The sequence below is a fragment of the Pan paniscus genome, chromosome 1, assembly GCF_029289425.2.
Source record: "Pan paniscus chromosome 1, NHGRI_mPanPan1-v2.0_pri, whole genome shotgun sequence".
Lineage (NCBI taxonomy): Eukaryota > Metazoa > Chordata > Mammalia > Primates > Hominidae > Pan > Pan paniscus.
In genome coordinates this window covers 226,259,983-226,278,876 of record NC_073249.2, presented here as the reverse complement: position 1 = coordinate 226,278,876, position 18,894 = coordinate 226,259,983, and the positions used below count along the sequence as shown (strand labels likewise).

General features: G+C 48.6%; 1 protein-coding gene across 7 annotated transcripts in view; it reads right to left on the bottom strand.

The window, feature by feature from the left end:
• Window positions 1-18,673, bottom strand: part of CFAP74 (cilia and flagella associated protein 74) — a 93,405-nt gene extending 74,732 nt beyond the window's left edge. For 5 of the 7 annotated variants that reach the window (XM_055099223.2, XM_014343963.4, XM_055099229.2 and 2 more), the window contains exon 1: window positions 12,724-18,672. The gene's annotated coding sequence lies outside the window, so the exon portion shown is untranslated. Of the gene's footprint in view, window positions 1-12,723 lie in introns of all 7 variants that reach the window. The other 2 variants (XM_063602440.1, XM_063602451.1) reach the window with 1 other exon arrangement.
• Between the last annotated feature and the right edge of the window lie 221 nt (window positions 18,674-18,894).

Genomic DNA, 18,894 nt, shown 5'->3' with positions numbered 1-18,894 from the left:
GTATCCCCGAGTATCACTTTACACTCCCACCAGCAAATACCAAATTAAAATAATGAAATACAACATTAGCTGGGTGTGGTGGCAAGTGCCTATAATCCCAGCTACTCAGGAGGCTGAGGCAGGAGAATTGCTTGAACCCGGGAGGCAGAGGTTGCAGTGAGCCGAGATAGTGCCACTGCACTCCAGCCTGGGGACAAGAGCGAGACTCCATCTCAAGAAAAAAATGTCAAAAGATTTGGAATTCCATAAGAAAAGAGATATACAAATGGCCAATATACATGTGAAACTGTGTAACATCAGTATCTTTAAGGAAATATGAATCAAGCCATAATGAGATACTATTATATACTGAGTAGAATGCCTGAGATTGGCTGGGCGTGGTGGCTCACACCTGTAATCCCAGCACTTTGGGAGGCCAAGGTGGGCAGATCACAAGGTCAGGAGATCGAGACTATCCTGGCTAGCACAGTGAAACCCCGTCTCTACTAAAAAACAGAAAAAATTAGCCGGGCATGGTGGCAGGCGCCTGTGGTCCCAGCTACTCGGGAGGCTGAGGCAGGAGAATGGTGTGAACCCAGGAGGCGGAGCTTGCAGTGAGCCGAGATCGCGCCACTGCACTCCAGCCTGGGTGACAGAGCGAGACTCCGTCTCAAAAAAAAAAAAAAAACCTGAGATCAAAATGCTGCCAACAGTGAGCACTGGCAAGGCTATGGAAGGGCTGGTATCGCCACGCGTTGCTGGTGGGAGTGTAAAGGGATACTCTGGAACACTGTTGGGCAATTTCTGTTTTCTTTTGTGACAGGGTCTCACTCTGTTGCCCAGGCTGGAGTGCAGTGACGCAATCACAGTTTACTGCAGCCTTAAACTTCTGGGCTCAAGCAATCTTCCCGCCTCAGCTTCACAAGTGCTAAGACTACACGCACATGCCGCCATGCCCAGGTAATTTTCAAATTATTGGTTGAGATGGTGGGTCTCTCTTTGTTGCCCAGGCTAGTCTTGAACTCCTGGTCTCAGCCAGGATTCACCCACCTCAACCTCCCAAAGTGCTGGGATTACAAGCTTGAGCCACTACATCTGGCACCAAAAACAATTTTTTTTTTTTTTTTGGAGATGAAGTCTCGCTCAGTCTCCCAGGCTGGAGTGCAGTGGCGCGATCTTGGCTCACTGCAAGCTCTGCCTCCTGGGTTCACGCCCCTCTCCTGTCTCAGCCTCCCGAGTAGCTGGGACTACAGGCGCCCGCCACTATGCCCAGCTAATTTTTTTGTATTTTTATTAGAGATGGGATTTCACTGTGTTAGCCAGGATGGTCTCGATCTCCTGACCTCGTGACCCACCTGTCTCGGCCTCCCAAAGTGCTGGGATTACAGGCGTGAGCCACCACGCCTGGCCCAAAAACAATTCTTAAATAATTTCAAAATTATCATTACACTTTGCTTATCATTTTGGGAATGTTAGGAGCTTGCTCGTGTGGAACTCTTGGTACCGAATCTTCTGTGTCCAGATGTTGGAACTAAATAATTTCACTTAAGAAACAGGCCGGGCACAGTGGCTCGCGCTTATAATCCCAGCACTTTGGGAGGCCGAGGTGGGCAGATCACTTGAGGTCAGGAATTTGAGACCAGCCTGGCCAGCATGGTGAAACCCCATCTCTACTAAAAATACAAAAACTAGCCAGGTATGGTGGCAGGCACCTGTAGTCCCAGCTACTTGGGAGGCTGAGGCAGGAGAATTGCTTGAGCCCAGGAGGCGGAGGTTGCAGTGAGCCGAGATCACGCCACTGCATTCTAGCCTGGGCGACAGGGGAAGACTGTCTCAAACAAAATAAAAAAAAAGAAACAATGTTAAAATCACAAACTCTTTACTTATATTTTTCTGGTGAGAATTAAATTTAATGGCTAACTTTCTTTTATTTTTTTGAGACAGGGTTTCCAGGCTGGAGTGCAGTGGTGCGATCACAGCTCACTGCAGCCTCGAACTCCTGGGCTCAATTGATCCTCCTGCTTCAGCCTCCCAAAGGAGCTGGGACTACAGGCACGCACCACCACACCCAACTGATTTTTGTATTTTCTGTAGAGACAGGGTTTTGCCATGTTGCCCAGGCTGGTCTCAAACTTTTGGGATCAAGTGATCCACCTGCCTTGGCCTTCCCAAGTGTTAGAACTAGAGGCGTGAGCCACCGTGCCCGGCCAGTGGCTGTTTTCTATTAGACCTTAAATATGTGATTGGTTTTAACGCCTATTAATCACATTGTGCTTGTACCATGATTAATATACAAAACAGCTGATGTCAAATGCTTATAAATCAGCAGGGCACAGTGGCTCATGCCTGTAATCCCAGCAACATGGGAGCCTGAGGTGGGAGGCTCTCTTGAGGCCAGGAGTTTGAGACCAGCCTGGGCAACATAGTGAGACCCCCACCCCCCCACTGCCATTTCTAGAAAAAAAAAAAAAAGTGGCCAGGCACAGTGGCTCACGCCTGTAATCCCAGCACTTTGGGAGGCCGAGGCAGGTGGATCACGAGGTCAGGAGATCGAGACCATCCTGGCTAACACAATGAAACCCCACCTCTACTAAAAATACAAAAAATTATCCGGGCGTGGTGGCGGGCGCCTATAGTCCCAGCTACTCGGGAGGCTGAGGAAGGAGAATGGCGTGAACCCGGGAGGCGGGGCTTGCAGTGAGCCGAGATCACACCACTGCACTCCAGCCTGGGCGACAGAGCGAGACTCCGTCTCAAAAAAAATAAAAATAAAATAAAAATAAAAAAATGTAGCCAGGCGTGGTGGTGGGCACCTGTAGTCCCACCTATTCAGGAGGCTGCAGTGGGAGGATCACTTGAGCCCAGGAGGTCGAGGCTGCCGTGAGCTGTGATTGTGCCACTGCAGCCCAGCCTGGGCGACAGAGCAAGACCCTGACTCTAAAAGGGTTAAAAAAAAAAAAAAAAAAAAAGCTTTAAGTCAATGTACCTAGTATAGAGACAGACATTTAACATTGGGAATTAGCACTACCATTTCGCATTGAAATAATGAGTAATTCCGGGTGAAATGTACATAAATGTTGACATTATGTATGAGATGCTAAAACTGTAAAATTGTAGAGGACTGTGTTTCATTGCTTAACTTAGCAATCGCTTCAGAATAATTCACTAAAAATATTTTCGGTGCCTAGCAATGTTTCTTGGATAAATTATTAATGTATCAATGCCAGTAATTTTTTAAACTTACAAAGAAACAATTGCATTTTAAAGTCCTGGGAGGCAGAATTTTAAGGCATCTTGTAAAATTCCAACAATATTTTTTCCACTTGAAAGAACTGATTAAGCTGCTAGTCTTTGAATGGCAGGATTTTCAGAAACTATTTAGAAAATGGCCAAACCTATTCAGCTCTGTGCTTGTGAATTCCACGCGGCCTCCGCGACCTCATTTTGCTGGACACCCCATGGATGACAGTCTTCTAAAAGGTGTCATTGCACACACACAGTTCCTCTGAAGATGATCACACTAAACCATATACACTGAGCATCCGGTTAAAGACGGCACTTCCAACAGGCAGTCACCTCTGATCTCTCCTGAGTCCTCACTAACAACAGGGGGTAGATTTATTGTTTTCAGTACATGAATCTACCAGGGCAAGGGCCACTGGGAGAAACAGGAGCAAAGAGAAGCGGGAGGTGGAGGGATGAGGGTAGCTGTCCCTGCAGACAGAAGCGCTGGCTGACCCTCTGCAGGGGAAGCTGAGAACAAACCCGACGTCGCCACACAGCTGTGAATGGTTCAGGACTGGGCAGCTTCAGGTGGTCCTCCAGTGGGAGCAGTGGGATTGGGAACTGAGAGACCCAGGAAAGCGTGCTGAAGAAGCAGTGGAAGTTCCACTGTGGTGACATGGCTAGCCAGTGTGCCGGCATCACACTGAAAATCATCAGAAATGCCGGATAGGACTGTACTTTAATTCTCGTAAAAATGTTGAAGAACAAACCAGGTGAGGTGGCTCACACCTGTAATCCCAGCACTTTGGGAAGCCGAGGCGGGCGGATCACTTAAGGTTTGAGACCAGCCTGGCCAACATAGTGAAACCCCGTCTCTACTAAAAATACAAAAATTAGCCGGGCGTGATGGCGCATCCCTGTAATCCCAGCTACTTAGGAGGCTGAGGCAGGAGAATCGTTTGAACCCGGGAGGCGGAGGTTGCAGTGAGCTGAGATCATACCACTGCACTCCAGTCTGGGCGACAGAATGAGACTCAGTCTCAAAAAAAAGAAAAAAAAACAGTTGAAGAACGGACAAAATAAGAAACTTTCAGGTTAAAACCTAAGTAAAAATATAGATTAAATAAGCAAGCTAAAGGGAAGTATATTATCGAATTGCATTAAAAACTAAGAACAGGCCGGGCTCGGTGGCTCACGCCTGTAATCCCAGCATTTTGGGAGGCAGAGGTGGGTGGATCACAAGGTCAGGAGATCGAGACCATCCTGGCTAACACGGTGAAACCCCGTCTCTACTAAAAATACAAAATTTAGCCGGGTGTGGTGGCGGGCACCTGTAGTCCCAGCTACTCAGGAGGCTGAGGCAGGAGAATGGCGTGAACCCGGGAGGCGGAACTTGCAGTGAGCCGAGATTGCACCACTGCCCTCCAGCCTGGGCGACAGAGCGAGACTCCGTCTCAAACAAACAAACAAAATGAAAACAACAACAACAACAAACCCAAGAACAACCAAAAAAAATCAAACTAACTTTTTTTGTATTTGTTTTTGTTTTTTGAGGCAGAGTCTCACTCTGCCGCCCACGCTGGAGTGCAGAGGTACGATCTCGGCTCACTGCAACCTCTGCCTCCCGGGGTCAGGCAATTCTTGTACCCCAGCCTCCTGGGCAGCTGGGATTACAGGCACAGGCCACCACGCCTGGCTAATTTTTGTATTTTTAATAGAGACGGAGTTTCATCATGTTGGCCAGGCTGGTTTCAAACTCAAGACCTCGGGTAATCCGCCCGCCTCAGCCTTCCGAAGTGCTGGGATTACAGGTGTGAACCACTGTGCCTGCCCAAACTCTCTACAATTTAAGAGAGAGACGTCTAAAACACAAGCTTAAGAAGCATTGCGTCAGAAAGAAAGGCAGGAAGCATAAACAGGAAGTTAGTGGAGTTGTCTAGAAACAGACAAAAAACTTAGGCAAAAAGCAGGAACGGCAGTGGGGACACATTCTAACCGCATGTTCAATTCACCAGGAAGACTCAGCAGCTTCAATTCTGCACTTCACGTTGATTGATCAGATTATTCACTATGGGAGCTACTTTAAACATACGGAAAAATAGAGAAAAAATCAGATTAAGTGTGTGTGATCTCATGTGGGCTTCTAAGTGGACTGGCAGTAACAGAAAGAAGGTCTCCTGAAATACTGGCCGGGTGCGGGCGCTCATGTCTGTGATCTCAGCACTTTTGGAGGCCGAGGCGGGTGGATCCCTTGAGGTCCGGAGTTCGAGACCAGCCTGACCAACATGGTGAAACCCCGTCTCTACTAAAAATACAAAAATTAGCTGGGTGTGGTGGCAGGCACCTGTCATCCCAGCTACTCAGGAGGCTGAGGCAGGAGAATCGCTTAAACTCAGGAGGTGGAGGTTGCAGTGAGCCAAGATCATGCCACTGCACTCCAGCCTGGGTGACAGAGGAAGACTCTGTCTCAAAAAAATAAAAAGAAAAAAAAAAGAAGAAGAAGAAATGAACATCTGTAATGTGATAGAGTATATATATACCAAAAATCACCACAGCAAACGTCACACTTAAACATTAAAAACATTCCCTTAAGACTGAAAACAAAACAGGGACGCTGTCTAAAACCACTTCTCAGTATTCATCACGTCCCCAGCCAGAACAATCAGATGTAAAAGAAATAAAAGGCGGCCGGGCGTGGTGGCGCACGCCTGTAATCCCAGCACTTTGGGAGGCTAAGGTTGGTGGATCACCTGAGGTCAGGAGTTCGAGACCAGCCTGACCAACGTGGGGAAACCCCGCCTCTACCAAAAATACAAAATTAGCCAGGCGTGGTGGCGCACGCCTGTAATCCCAGCACTTTGGGAGGCTAAGGTTGGTGGATCACCTGAGGTCAGGAGTTCGAGACCAGCCTGACCAACGTGGGGAAACGCCCCCCTCTACCAAAAATACAAAATTAGCCAGGCGTGGTGGCGCACGCCTGTAATCCCAGCACTTTGGGAGGCTAAGGTTGGTGGCTCACCTGAGGTCAGGAGTTCGAGACCAGCCTGGCCAACGTGGGGAAACCCCGCCTCTACCAAAAATACAAAATTAGCCAGGCGTGGTGGCGCACGCCTGTAATCCCAGCTACTTGGGAGGCTGAGGCAGGAGAAACGTTTGAATCCGGGAGGCGGAGGTTGCAGTGAGCTGAGATTGAGCCACTGCACTCCAGCCTGGGCGACAAGAGCGAAACTCCGTCTCAAAAAAAAAAAAAAAAAAGGAAATAAAAGGCATAAGGAATGGAAGGGAAAAATGGTCATTATTTCAGATAAAATGACTCTACATAGAAAATCCAAACAAATATACAGGTAAGTTATTTAATTAAAACAACTTAGTAATGTTGCTTGGTACAACTTCAATAATGAAAAGCAAGTATATTTCTATTTATCAGAAGAAATAATGAGAAAATGAGATTTAGAAAAGCTACCGTTTATAATCACATCAAAAACCATGAAGTACTCAAGAAGAAATACAACAAAAGACACACAGACCTCTACAGAGAATGCGAGGAACCCCCTCGGGCAGCATGAAAGGAGACAGACATAAAAATAAATGGAACAAAGGACCCGTTTCTTCGACAAATAAATGGCCTGGAGGAAAATAAGGAAGTGAAGGTCTTTAAGTGAAAAGAGCCTCAAGAGACAAGTCGGCCACATGCAATCTGGGGATCTTGTTCAAATCTCGATTCAAGCAAACCAGCTGTAAAAGACATATTTGAGACAATTCCTGAAAGTGAGCACAAACTGGCATTAGTTTCCATTAAGAAATTATCAATGTGGGCCGGGCGTGGTGGCTCATGCCTATAATCCCAGCACTTTGGGAGGCTGAGGCGGGTGGATCACCTGAGGTCAGGAGTTCGAGACCTGCCTGGCCAATATGGTAAAACCTCATCTCTACTAAAAATACAAAAATTAGCCGAGTGTGGTGGCGGGCACCTGTAATCCCAGCTACTTCGGAGGCTGAGGCAGAAGAATCATTTGAATCTGGGAGGCAGAGGTTGCAGTGAGCCGAGATCGTGCCATTGCACTCCAGCCTGGGTGATAGAGTGAGACTTCATCTCAAAAAAAACAAGAAATTATTAATTGTATTGGGGTTGATGATGATTTTGTGGTTATGCTAAAAATGAGTTTCTATCTGTCAGAGGCATCTACAAAGGTTTTTACAGGTGAAATGATATCTCGCCTGGGATTTTCTTTGAAACACGCTAGTCCAGATCTACAAGTAGGGAGGGGTAATGGGAGAGGAATGCTGTGAGGCTGATAGTTGCTGAGGCAGGGACGGGCACCTGGGGCTTCGTATTATCATTCTCTTTACTTTTTTGACTTTGCAATTTTCCATAATAAAAGTTTTTTCTAAAAGAAAGTCTAAATAAATAGCCTGGGCGCGGTGGCTCACGCCTGTAATCCCAGCACTTTGGGAGGCCGAGGTGGGCAGATCATGAGGTCAGGAGATCAAGACCATCCTGGCTAACAGGGTGAAACCTCGTCTCTACTAAAAATACAAAAAAAAAAAATTAGCCGGGCGTGGTGGCAGGCACCTGTAGTCCCAGCTACTCGGGAGGCTGAGGTAGGAGAATGGCGTGAAGCCAGGAGGCGGAGCTTGCAGTGAGCTGAGATCGCGCCACTGCACTCTAGCCTAGGCGACAGAGTGAGACTCCGCCTCGAAAAAAGTAATAATAAAATAAAATTAAAATTAAAAAATAAAATAAATAAATAAATAGCTCATGTTCAACCACTAGAAACTCAATGTCGTCAGGAAGTCAGTTCCTTCCAGACTGCTCTATAGATTCCCTAAAACCCCTATCCAAATCCCAACAGAAATGTGTGTGTGTGTCTACATGCAAGAGCAAGAGAATGAGAAACTCGTCTGGTGAATTTTAAAATGTATATGGAAGAACAATGGAACAATAGTTTTGAAGGGGGAAGGGGTGCCCCACCAGATATCAAGATTGATTCTAAAGCTGTAAAATTAAGACAGTAGAGTGCTTTGGACAAGACAAACAGACCAATGGAACAGATCAGAGAGGCCAGAAACAGGCCCCCACGTACTAGCGCTATGCAGGATAGAAGCAGGGTTGCTGAGCAGCAGCCACGGAATGGACATCTTTGTCGGCACCCACCCAAAGATCAGTCTCACGTGGATTAAAGACTCGTATGGGAAAAATCAAAATTCAGCTACAGTGTGTGTTAGCGGGGAGTCGATGGGGGGTGGGAATGGAGCCTTGTCACTTCAGAATTTCTCAAATAAAACACTAAAAACATTAGGCACAAAGGGAAAATTTGGTAGAGTCGCCCACATTTCAATTAAAAATTTTCATTCAGGCCAGGTGCAGTGGCTCACACCTGTAATCCCAGCACTTTGGGAGGCTGAGGCAGGTGGGTCACTTGAGGTCAGGAGTTCGAGACCAGCCTGGCCAACATGGTGAAACCCCGTCTCTACAAAAAATACAAAAATTAGCCAGGCGTGGTGGCGTGCGGCTGTAACCCCAGCTACTCGGGAGGCTGAGGCAAGAGACTCCCTTGAACCTGGGAGGAGGAGGTTGCAGTGAGCCAAGATCGTGCCACTGCACTACAGCTTAGGCGACAGAGCAAGACTCTGTCTCAAACAAATAAACAAAACCAAATCTTTTGTTCAGATGACATCCTAGGGAAAGTTAAAGAAAACCTACAGCCCGGGCGCGGTGGCTGACGCCTGTAATCCCAGCACTTTGGGAGGCTGAGGCGGGCGGATCATGAGGTCAGGAGATCAAGACCATCCTGGCTAACACGGTGAAACCCCGTCTCTACTAAAAATACAAAAAATTAGCCAGGCGTGGTGCAGGCGCCTGGAGTCCCAACTCCTCGGGAGGTTGAAGCAGGAGAGTTGCTTGAACTGGGGAGGTGGAGGTTGCAGTGAGCTGAGATCATGCCACTGCACTCCAGCCTGGGCGACAGAGCGAGACTCCATCTCAAAAAAAAGAAAAAAGAAAACCTACAAAGTAGAAGACAATCACAGCACATAACCCAGAATTTTACTGTCAAGACCATGTAAGGAATATCCATGAATGGATAAAGACAGACAGCCCCACAGCAAAATGGGCAAAAGACTTCAACAGGCACTTCACAGTTAAGGGCGTGCCATGTCCCCTAACACGCGCATGGGTTCGGAGGACCAGGACATGGGTTGTTTGGGGAAGGGGGAGATCATCCTGCCTATGGCCCCCTCTGGCTCTGCGAGTCCTCTCCCAGGAGCACACCCTACAGAAAATCCCACCTGTTGTGTTAGCTTCCTGGGGTCGCCATAACAAAGTACCACAACCTAGGTGGCTTCAACAACAGAGTTGTCTCCCGGTTCTGGAAGCCATCGTCTAAAACCGAGTTGATGGCAGGGCCATGCTCCCTCTGAAGGCACGAGGGAAGGGCCTGTTTCAGGCCTCTCTTCTAGCTTCTGCTAGTTCTGTGGCTTGTGGCAGCAAAATTCCAATCTTCATAGGACATTCTCTCTGTGTGCATTTGTATGTCCAAATTTCTCCTTTTTATAAGGACACCAGTCATACCAGATGAGGCACTCACCTTATTCTAGTATGTCCTCCTCTTAGCTACTTACAGGCATCACTGTAAGTCCAAATAAGGTCATATTCTCAGGTCCTGAGGCTTAGAGACAGCCCCGATGGCCACGGTGCCACTGTGTGGATGAATCTCTCGCACAACCCCGAGGAGAAAAAGACAGAGGCGCGCCTGATGCTCTTCCTCTCCCCCTTCCCTTCACTGTCACAGTAGGTTCCCTGGGTAGGGCAGGTGGAGCAGGATCCACAGTGGCCCAGGCTGGGCTGTCGGAGCCTGGCTGGGTGAGGAGGGTGAGGGTATGTGGCTGAGGCTCAGAGCTGTTTGCAGGCGGCTGGCTGGGTGAGGAGGGTGCCGGTGTGCGTGGCTGAGGCTCAGAGCTGGATGTCAGAGCCTGAGAAGAAAGAGGGCGGCCCCAGGTGTGGTCCAGCAGAGGGTATCAGAGCCCAGGCAGGAGAAGAAGGTGTCCACCATGAGAGCCTCCCAGGCCAAGCCTGGGAGTGATGACATATTTGCATAGCTTCCAAATACCTCCTACAAAATGCTTGTGTTTTTGTTTTGTTTGTTTTTCATTTTGTTTTTTTTTTTTTGAGACGGAGTCTCGCTCTGTCGCCCAGGCTGGAGTGCAGGGGCGCAGCGTCGGCTCACTGCAAGCTCCGCCTCCTGGGTTCACGCCATTCTCCTGCCTCAGCCTCCCGAGTAGCTGGGACTACAGGCAACCGCCACCACACCCGGCTAATTTTTGTATTTTTAGTAGAGACGGTTTCACCGTGTTAGCCAGGATGGTCTCGATCTACTGACCTTGTGATCCGCCCTCCTCAGCCTCCCAAAGTGCTGGAATTACAGGCGTGAGCCACTGCACCCGGCCAAAATGCTTGTTAATTACGAAGGAAAAAAGAACTTCCCAGTGGAGATGTTGGCAGATACCACCTTAATCAAGAGCTCAAAGTGAACATCATCAATAACGTGACAACGTGACCACCGTGAGCCACTGACTGGATGGAATGAACAGGCCACAGTGTCACCTCTGTGACTTTCCTGTCCGAGACGCGCAGTGGGAATCTAATCACGAGGACACAGCAGACGAAACCAAATGGAGGGACTTTCTCCAAAGTAATTGGCCCATGACCTTCAGAGGTGTCAGGGTCATGACAGCCAAAGCAAGGCCAAGGAATGTTCTGGACTGAAGGGGAATAAAGAGGTATGTGAGAATTCAGTGCAAAGTGACTCTAGGCTGGATCCTTCCACGCTGGGGCCCTGATGCAATCAACTGGCAAAGCGTGTTTGACAGGCTGAGGGGTAAACACGGCACCAGGCCTGTGTCCTCTCCTGACTCGGGCCACGTGTGGCTGTGTTGGAGAATGTCCTCGTTTGTGGAAAATACACTCTACAAGGGTGGGGGGCGACAGAGCGTCATGAAGGCAACTTACTCTCAAATACTTCACGAGAAGTTTTTTTGTGCTGAGCTTGCAACTTTTATACAAGTTTGGGATTGTTTCAAAAAATGTTAAAGAATGTATGTGGTATTACATCAAGTTTATATATATTATTAAACTTATATAAACCTTATATAATACCACACATATTCTTTAAAATTTTATATAAACAAATTTATATAAAGTTTAAAATAAATGAAAGTTGGCTGGGTGTGGTGGCTCACCGCCTGTAATCCCAGCACTTTGGGAGGCGGAGGTGGGTGGATCATTTGAGATCAGGAGTTCAAGACCATCTTGGCCAACACGGGGAAACCCCGTCTATACTAAAAATACAAAAATTAGCCAGGCATGCTATAATCCCAGCTACTTGGGAGGCTGAGGCAGGAGAATTGCTTGAACCCAGGAGGTGGAGGTTGCAGTGAGCCGAGATCGCCCCGCTGCATTCCAACCTGGGCAACACAGTGAGACTGTCTCAAAAAAAAAAAATTTAAAGAATATATGTAGTATTATATGAAGTTTAATATATATTATTAAACTCACATAAAACTATATGTGGCATTATATATAGTCTATATATTTATATTATATATTGTTTATATAACACCACATATATTCTTTAAAATTTTATATAAAGTTTATATAAAGTTTAAAATAAGTGAAAGTTAACTATATTGTTTAGGGACACATGCATAGATAGTAAAACTAAAGAAATTTATATATCATCTTTAAAATTTTATATAAATATAAAGTTTATATAAAGTTTAAAATAAGTGAAAGTTAACTATATTGTTTAGGGACGCATGCATAGGTAAGTAAAACTAAAGAAAAAGTCAGCCATGGTCAAGAAGAGCGGGTCTGTGAGTGGCATGGGGGAGAGACTTTGGGGTGCTGATGAGGTTCTATTTCTTAACTTGGGTAGTGGCTACTGATGTTTGATTTATAACCAATCTCTAAGTCGCACATGCGCATTTACGCACCATCTTTATGCAGAGAATATCAGTCCATTTCTTTTGAACTGTGGGCCCTACAGCAGGCCTGCTTACTACCTCAGTACCTGGCTTATGCAGATAAAAGGAGTATTCCTTTAAGAAAAACAAAATACCAGAGGCAAATTAGCTTCCAAAACTAGGTTATACATACTAAAACTAAATGACTTTGGGGCTATGGACCATGCTCTCCTTTTTAGCTAGGCAGACACTCACGAGTCTTAACTTTTCACCAGACAGGCTGGCCCTTGATTTTTGTTTAATGTTTTTGTAAATGTGTTATAATAATACTTTATTATAACATCTGCTGCAAAGTCAGGGGCGGGTCCCTCAACAGAGGCTGTGCCAGCGCCGGGGTTCCCTGAAACCAACCAGGGACTAGAACTATTAACAAAGTCATTTTTCTGGCACAGCTTTCTGGGAAAGGCGTTTCATATGGGACGGAGTTCTGCCTGGGGGGCGGGGGTCAAACCCTTCCAGCTCAGCCCCAGGGTCAAACGCATCCGCCCCCACACCCACCTCTGGCTGGCCTGGGTCCCAGGTTCTCGGGCTCCGGAGGCACAGACACCCCGGGCTGCTCAGGCAGGCGGCGGTCCTTGGCGATTGCCTTCCGCGGCGCCGGCGGCGTGGTTTGGGGCGGGCAGCTCCATGGCAACGGAAGACTCCATCGTGGCCGGAGGGGGAGCCTCGCCCGTTCTGCTCCCTGGCTGGAGCGGGTGGTTTGGTCCGACCCACCACCCACCGCGCGGGCCGGGGGCCGGGGCCGGGGCCGGGGCAAGGAGGTCGCGGGCCCCGAGGCGCGGCTGAAGGGCCAGGCCACAGGCCGCCGGGCGGGGACGTCTCCGGGGTCCCAGACAGCCAGGCGTGGCCCAGGGCCAAGCCTTGGAGGTGACAGACAGACTTGGGGGGCCTGGAGGAGCTCAGCACCGGCGCGTTGGCCCAGAGGACCGGGGCGGGTGCATGATGGTTTGGAGTCGTTTGTCAACCTAAAAAACGAGGAGGTTTCCCGTGAAAATGGGGATTTTCCTCTTCTCTTGCAAATGGAAGATCGGGCTGGGCGCGGTGGCTCACACCTGTAATCCCAACAATTTAGGAGGCCGAGGTGGACGGATCACTTGAGGTCAGGAGTTCGAGACCAGCTTCGCCAACATGGTGAAACCTCGTCTCTTCTAAATATACAAAAATTAGCGGGGCGTGGTGGCAGCTGCCTGTAATCCCAGCTACTCAGGAGGCTGAGGCAGGAGAATCGCTTGAATCCAGGAGGAGGAGCTTGCAGTGAGCCAAGATCGCACCACTGCACTCCAGCCTGGATGACAGAGTGAGACTCCGGCTCAAAAAAAAAAAAAAAAAAAAAAAAGACTTCTGAATGTTATGTTCCAGCAAAGGCTCCAACTGAAAAATTATAAAAGTAAATAGCAAAGTCAGTGAGCTATGATGGTGCCATCACACTCTGGCCTGAGCGAAATCAAGACCCTGTTTCAAAATTAAAAACAGCAAAAACCCGGCTGGGCACAGTGGCTCATGCCTGTAATCCCAGCACTTTGGGAGGCTGAGTTGGGCAGATCACTTGAGGTCAGGAGTTCGAGACTATCCTGTCAACATGGTGAAACCCTGTCTCTACTAAAAATACAAAAATCAGCCGGGTGTGGTGGCGCACACCTGCAGTCCCAGCTACCCCAGAGGCTGAGGCAGGAGAATCGTTTGAACCCGGGAGGTGGAGGTTGCAGTGAGCCAAGATTGCGCCACTGCACTCCAGCCTGAACGACAGAGCGAGACTCTGTCTCAAGACAAACAAGCAAACAAAAAACAAAACGGAAGATGGGCCCAACATGCCAAGCCGGTTCCGACATTCCCCATTGCCTTTCCCACAGTCCCCATCCCCCACTGCCCAGCCCATCTCACTGTGCATCCTGTTACACCGGAGCCTCTTCTCGCACCGCTGGCCTGTGGGGGCCGTTTGCAATGGAGACATGGGAGTGTGAGGAAAGGGAGTGGTCTCTCACTGGGCCACTCTATGCCAAGAACTGGGCTCACGAGTGAAGTGGACGCGTCCCCTACCCTGGCAGTCTTTCAGCCCGCCATGTGCAGGGCTTGCAGGGTGGCCGGCTCCTGATGCCACAGTGAGGCCTGGGAGGTCCTTTGGTTTTATCCTGGCCCATAACCTGATCCATCAGAGGCAAGACACCTTGCAGAATGCCCAGCACCCGTGAGAATGGCTGTGGAAAGTAGCTGGGTGACACCACAGCACCTCTGCACTCACCCACCTTCCGCAGTGCCAGATTGCTTTCCTCCTCAGAATCTGAGGAATAGAACCAAGCCACCATTACCAGCCCAGGTTCGCTTTTATAAGAGAGATTATACTTCTTCCCGACTCCACGGAAATGATAGGGCTTCTTCCTTATCAACTTTGCCTCCCTGGACCTTTCCCAATGAACTGTTAATATACTTTCTAGGAAAGGGCCGGGCGCGGTGGCTCACGCCTATAATCACAGCACTTTGGGAGGCCAAGGCAGGTGGATCACCTGAGGTCAGGAGTTCGAGACCAGCCTGGCCAACATGGTGAAACCCCTGTCTACTAAAATACAAAAACTAGCTGGGCGTGGTGGCGCATGCCTGTAATCCCAGCTACTCGAGAGGCTGACACAGGAGAATCACTTGAACCTAGGAAGCAGAGTTTGCAGTGAGCCAAGATCACACTACTGCACTCCAGCCTGGGCAACAGAGCGAGACTCCAACTCTCTCTCTCTCTCTCTCGTTCTCTCTCTCTCTCTCTCTCTATATATATATATATATATTATACTGTCTAGGAAAGAAGGAAAGGACAGTGACAGCCTGAGAACAGCCCCGTGTCCATGGAACCGGTTGGTTAAGGAAGCTGTGGAACAGCTACACGATTGAGGTCAGCTGTAAAGAAGGTATAAGGACCATTTATTTCTATGTTCTGCTGTGGAGTGACTCCAGAACATATTGTTGAGTAGAAAAAATTGAGCCAGGCATGGTGGCTTGAGCCTGTAGTCCCAGCTACTTGGGAAGCTGCAGGATGGATTGCTCGAGCCCAGGAGTTTGAGGCTGCAGTGAGCTATGATTGTACCACTGCACTCCAGCCCTGGCAACATAGTGAACCCCATCTCAAAAAAGAAAAAAAAATCCGGCCAGGCGCGGCGGCTCACGCTTCTAATCCCAGCACTTTGGGGGGCAAGGTGGGAGGATCACTTGAGTCCAGGAGTTTGAGACCAGCCTGGGCAACATGGTGAAACTCTGACTCTAAAAAAATGCAAAAAAAATTAGCCGGCCATGGTGGTGCATACCTGTAGCCCCAGCTACTCGGGAGGCTGAGGTGGAAGGACCTCTTGAGCCTGGGAGATTGATGCTGCCCCGAGCTGTGATCGTGCCACTGCACTCCAGCTTGGGTGAGAAGTGAGATCCTGTCTCAAAAAAAAAAAAAAAAAAATCAAGATGCAGAAAAGTGTGTATAGTATTTATGTAAGAAGGTGCAGCGGCAATAAGAATATATATATTTTTTACATTAAAAAGGTTACTATCTGGGGCAGAAGGACACAGGAATAGAAAGTAGATCTCTTTAAATGTGCTTACATTCAGTTATAGAACTGTGTAATTAGAAAACCAAAAATAAATCAAAATAGAAAAGCATCTAAAACTTGGAGACAGAATGAAACAAATGAACCTAATTGTATGGCATGGGGGGGGTTAGCCATACAAAAAAGGATAATTTTGAGTGACTTTTTATTTTTATTTTTAGACAGAGTCTCGCTGTCTCACCCAGGCTGGAGTGCAATGGAGTGATCTTGGCTCACTGCAACTTCCGCCTCCTGGATCCAGGCAATTCTCCTGCCTCAGCCTCCCAAGTAGCTGAGATTACAGGCATGAGCCTCAATGCCTGGCTAGTTTTTTGTATTTTTAGTAGAGACGGGGTTTCACCATGTTGGCCAGGCTGGTCTCAAACTCCTGAGCTCAAGTGATCTGCCCGCCTCGGCCTCAGAAAGTAACTTTTTCAAAGAGACAATGTCTGGCTCTGTTCCCCAGGCTGGAGTGCAGCAGCTCCATCATGGCTCCCCGCAGCCTCCACCTCCTGGGCTCAAGAGAGCCTCCCACCTCAGCCTCCCAAGCAGCGGGGACTACATGTGTATACCACCATGCCCAGCTAATTCATTTCTATTTTATTTTATTATTATTATTTTTTGAGACAGAGTCTCGCTCTGTCGCCCAGGCTGGAGTGCAGTGGCGCAATGTCAGCTTACTGCAAGCTCCACCTCCCAGGTTCATGCCATTCTCCTGCCTCAGCCTCCCGTGTAGCTGGTCATTTTTATTTTTATTTTTGCAGAGATGAGGTCTCACTATCTTTTCCAGGCTGGTGTAGAACTCCTGGCCTCAAGAAATCCTTGAGTTGCAGTGAGCTGAGATGTGCAACTGCACTTCAGCCTGGGCGACAGAACAAGACTCCATCTCAAAAAAAAAAAAAAAGAAAAAGAAGAAACAAATAAGTAATACAGGGAAGGTGGTTAAGTTTTGTGTATATTTTACCACATTAAAAAGTTTTAATCAGGCCGTGAGCAGTGGCTCACACCTGTAATCCCAGCACTTTGCAGGGCCAAGGTGGATGGATCACTTGAGGTCAGGAGATCGAGACCAACCTGACCAACATGGTAAAACCCCGTCTCTACTAAAAATACAAAAATTAGCTGGGCGTGGCGGTGGGCACCTGTAATCCCAGCTACTTGGGAGGCTGAGGCAGGAAAATCACTTGAACCCGGGAGGCGGAGGTTGCAGTGAGCCTAGATTGTACCACTGTACTCTAGCCTGGGCAACAGTGCAAAAACTCTGTCTCGAAAAAAAAATTAAATCAAATAAAATATAAAATTGCATTCCTCAGTGGCAGTAGCCACATTGCAGGTGCTGAGTAGTCCTCCGTGGCCAGTGGCTACCCCAGTGGACAGCACAGACATGAAACAAGGACCCTCATTCCTGGGATTGTGCTGGACTAGAAACGGTCACCAGTCCCGGTGCCAGGAGCACCCAGACCATTGTTTCTTCCTGCCATTTCCCTTGAAAAGAAACCATGGCTTCTTGGAAAAATGACGGATTTCAGACATGAGGCAGAAAACATACAAGATGACCCCAGAACATCTCATCATAACAGCAAGCAGGAAAATGAACACAGATTCTAGTTTGTCTCGGAGGATCCATTTGCCAGTTTGAAGGGGCTCTCACTGGCGAAAGTAAGCATCAACTGAGTATCAAAAGGAAAAGTAAATTGCAGTGGACTGAAGCACTTCAAATATATTAGTGTCCACGAGTTCATTTAAAATAAACCAGCCTGGGCGACATAGTGAGACCCCGGCTCTATAAAAAATAATTTAAAAAAATTATCTGGAGCCGGGCGAAGTGGCTCACGCCGGTAATCCCAGCACTTTGGGAGGTTGGGGTGGGCAGATGACAAGGTCGGGAGTTCCAGACCAGCCTGGCTGACATGGTGAAACCCCATCTCTACTAAAAATACAAAAATTAGCCGGGCATGGTGACAGGTGCCTGTAGTCCCAGGGACCCAGGAGGCTGAGGCAGGAGAATCACTTGAACCCGGGAGGTGGAGGTTGCAGTGAGCTGAGATTGTGCCATTACACTCCAGCCTGGGTGACAGAGTGAGACTTTGTCTCAAAGAAAAAAAAAAAAATGCTGGGCACGGTGGCTCACGCCTGTAATCCCAGCACTTTGAGAGGCCGAGGCAGGCAGATCATGAGGTCAAGAGATCGAGACCATCCTGGACAACATGGTGAAACCGTCTCTACTAAAAACACGAAAATTAGCTGGGTGTGGTGGTGCGCACCTGTGTTCCCAGCTACATAGGAAGCTGAGGCAGGAGAATCGCTTGAACTCGGGAGGAGGAGCTTGCAGTGAGCTGAGATCGCACCGCTGCACTCCAGCCTGGTGACAGAGCAAGACTCCGTCTCAAAAACAAACAAAAACTGGGTGTGGTGGCATGTGCCTGTAGTCTCAGCTATTCCTGAGGCTGAGGCAGGAGGGTCGCTTGAGCTCCGGAGGTCGAGGCTGCAGTGAGCTGTGATCATGCCACTGCATTGCAGCCGAGCAACAGAGCGAGACCCTGCCTCTAAAAATAAAATAAAACCCTCACCGGCCACCTTTGGAGGGTGCTGGATACTAAGTTACCATTCCGAAATGTTGTGGCAGCCTTAGGGGCGCCACTTCCATCTTCACTGGAGCATGGATTTGCGTTCAGCTGTGAGGCGTGCAGGGAGCCTCCAGCCTTCAGCCGTGCTGCAGGGACCGGCAACAGCGTTTGAGCAGAGCACACTCTCTGGGCGGCCCCTGGCCCATGACTGAGCATGCAGGGGTACTGGGCAGCCCTGGCCCCCGACACGGGACTCCTGGTGGACACTGGGCATTCTCGGCTGCAGAGCCCTGCCATGCCCCTCCACTGGGTTGGCCAAAATGTTGAGAGATTTGCATTGCAGTCGGGCTCTCCCAGCCCGATTCTGTTTCCTCCCAATTTTCTTTCACAGACGTTGGATGGGTATTGTGGCCTGAAGGCTTTCTCAGCCCGGTTCCCCAACTCTGCCTTGATCTTTCATAGGTGTGAGCTCTCAACAAGTCTTTTGCATTCCTGATTTCATTGCATGGTCTGCTTACTGGAGGGCAAAAAGAGGCACAGGTGGT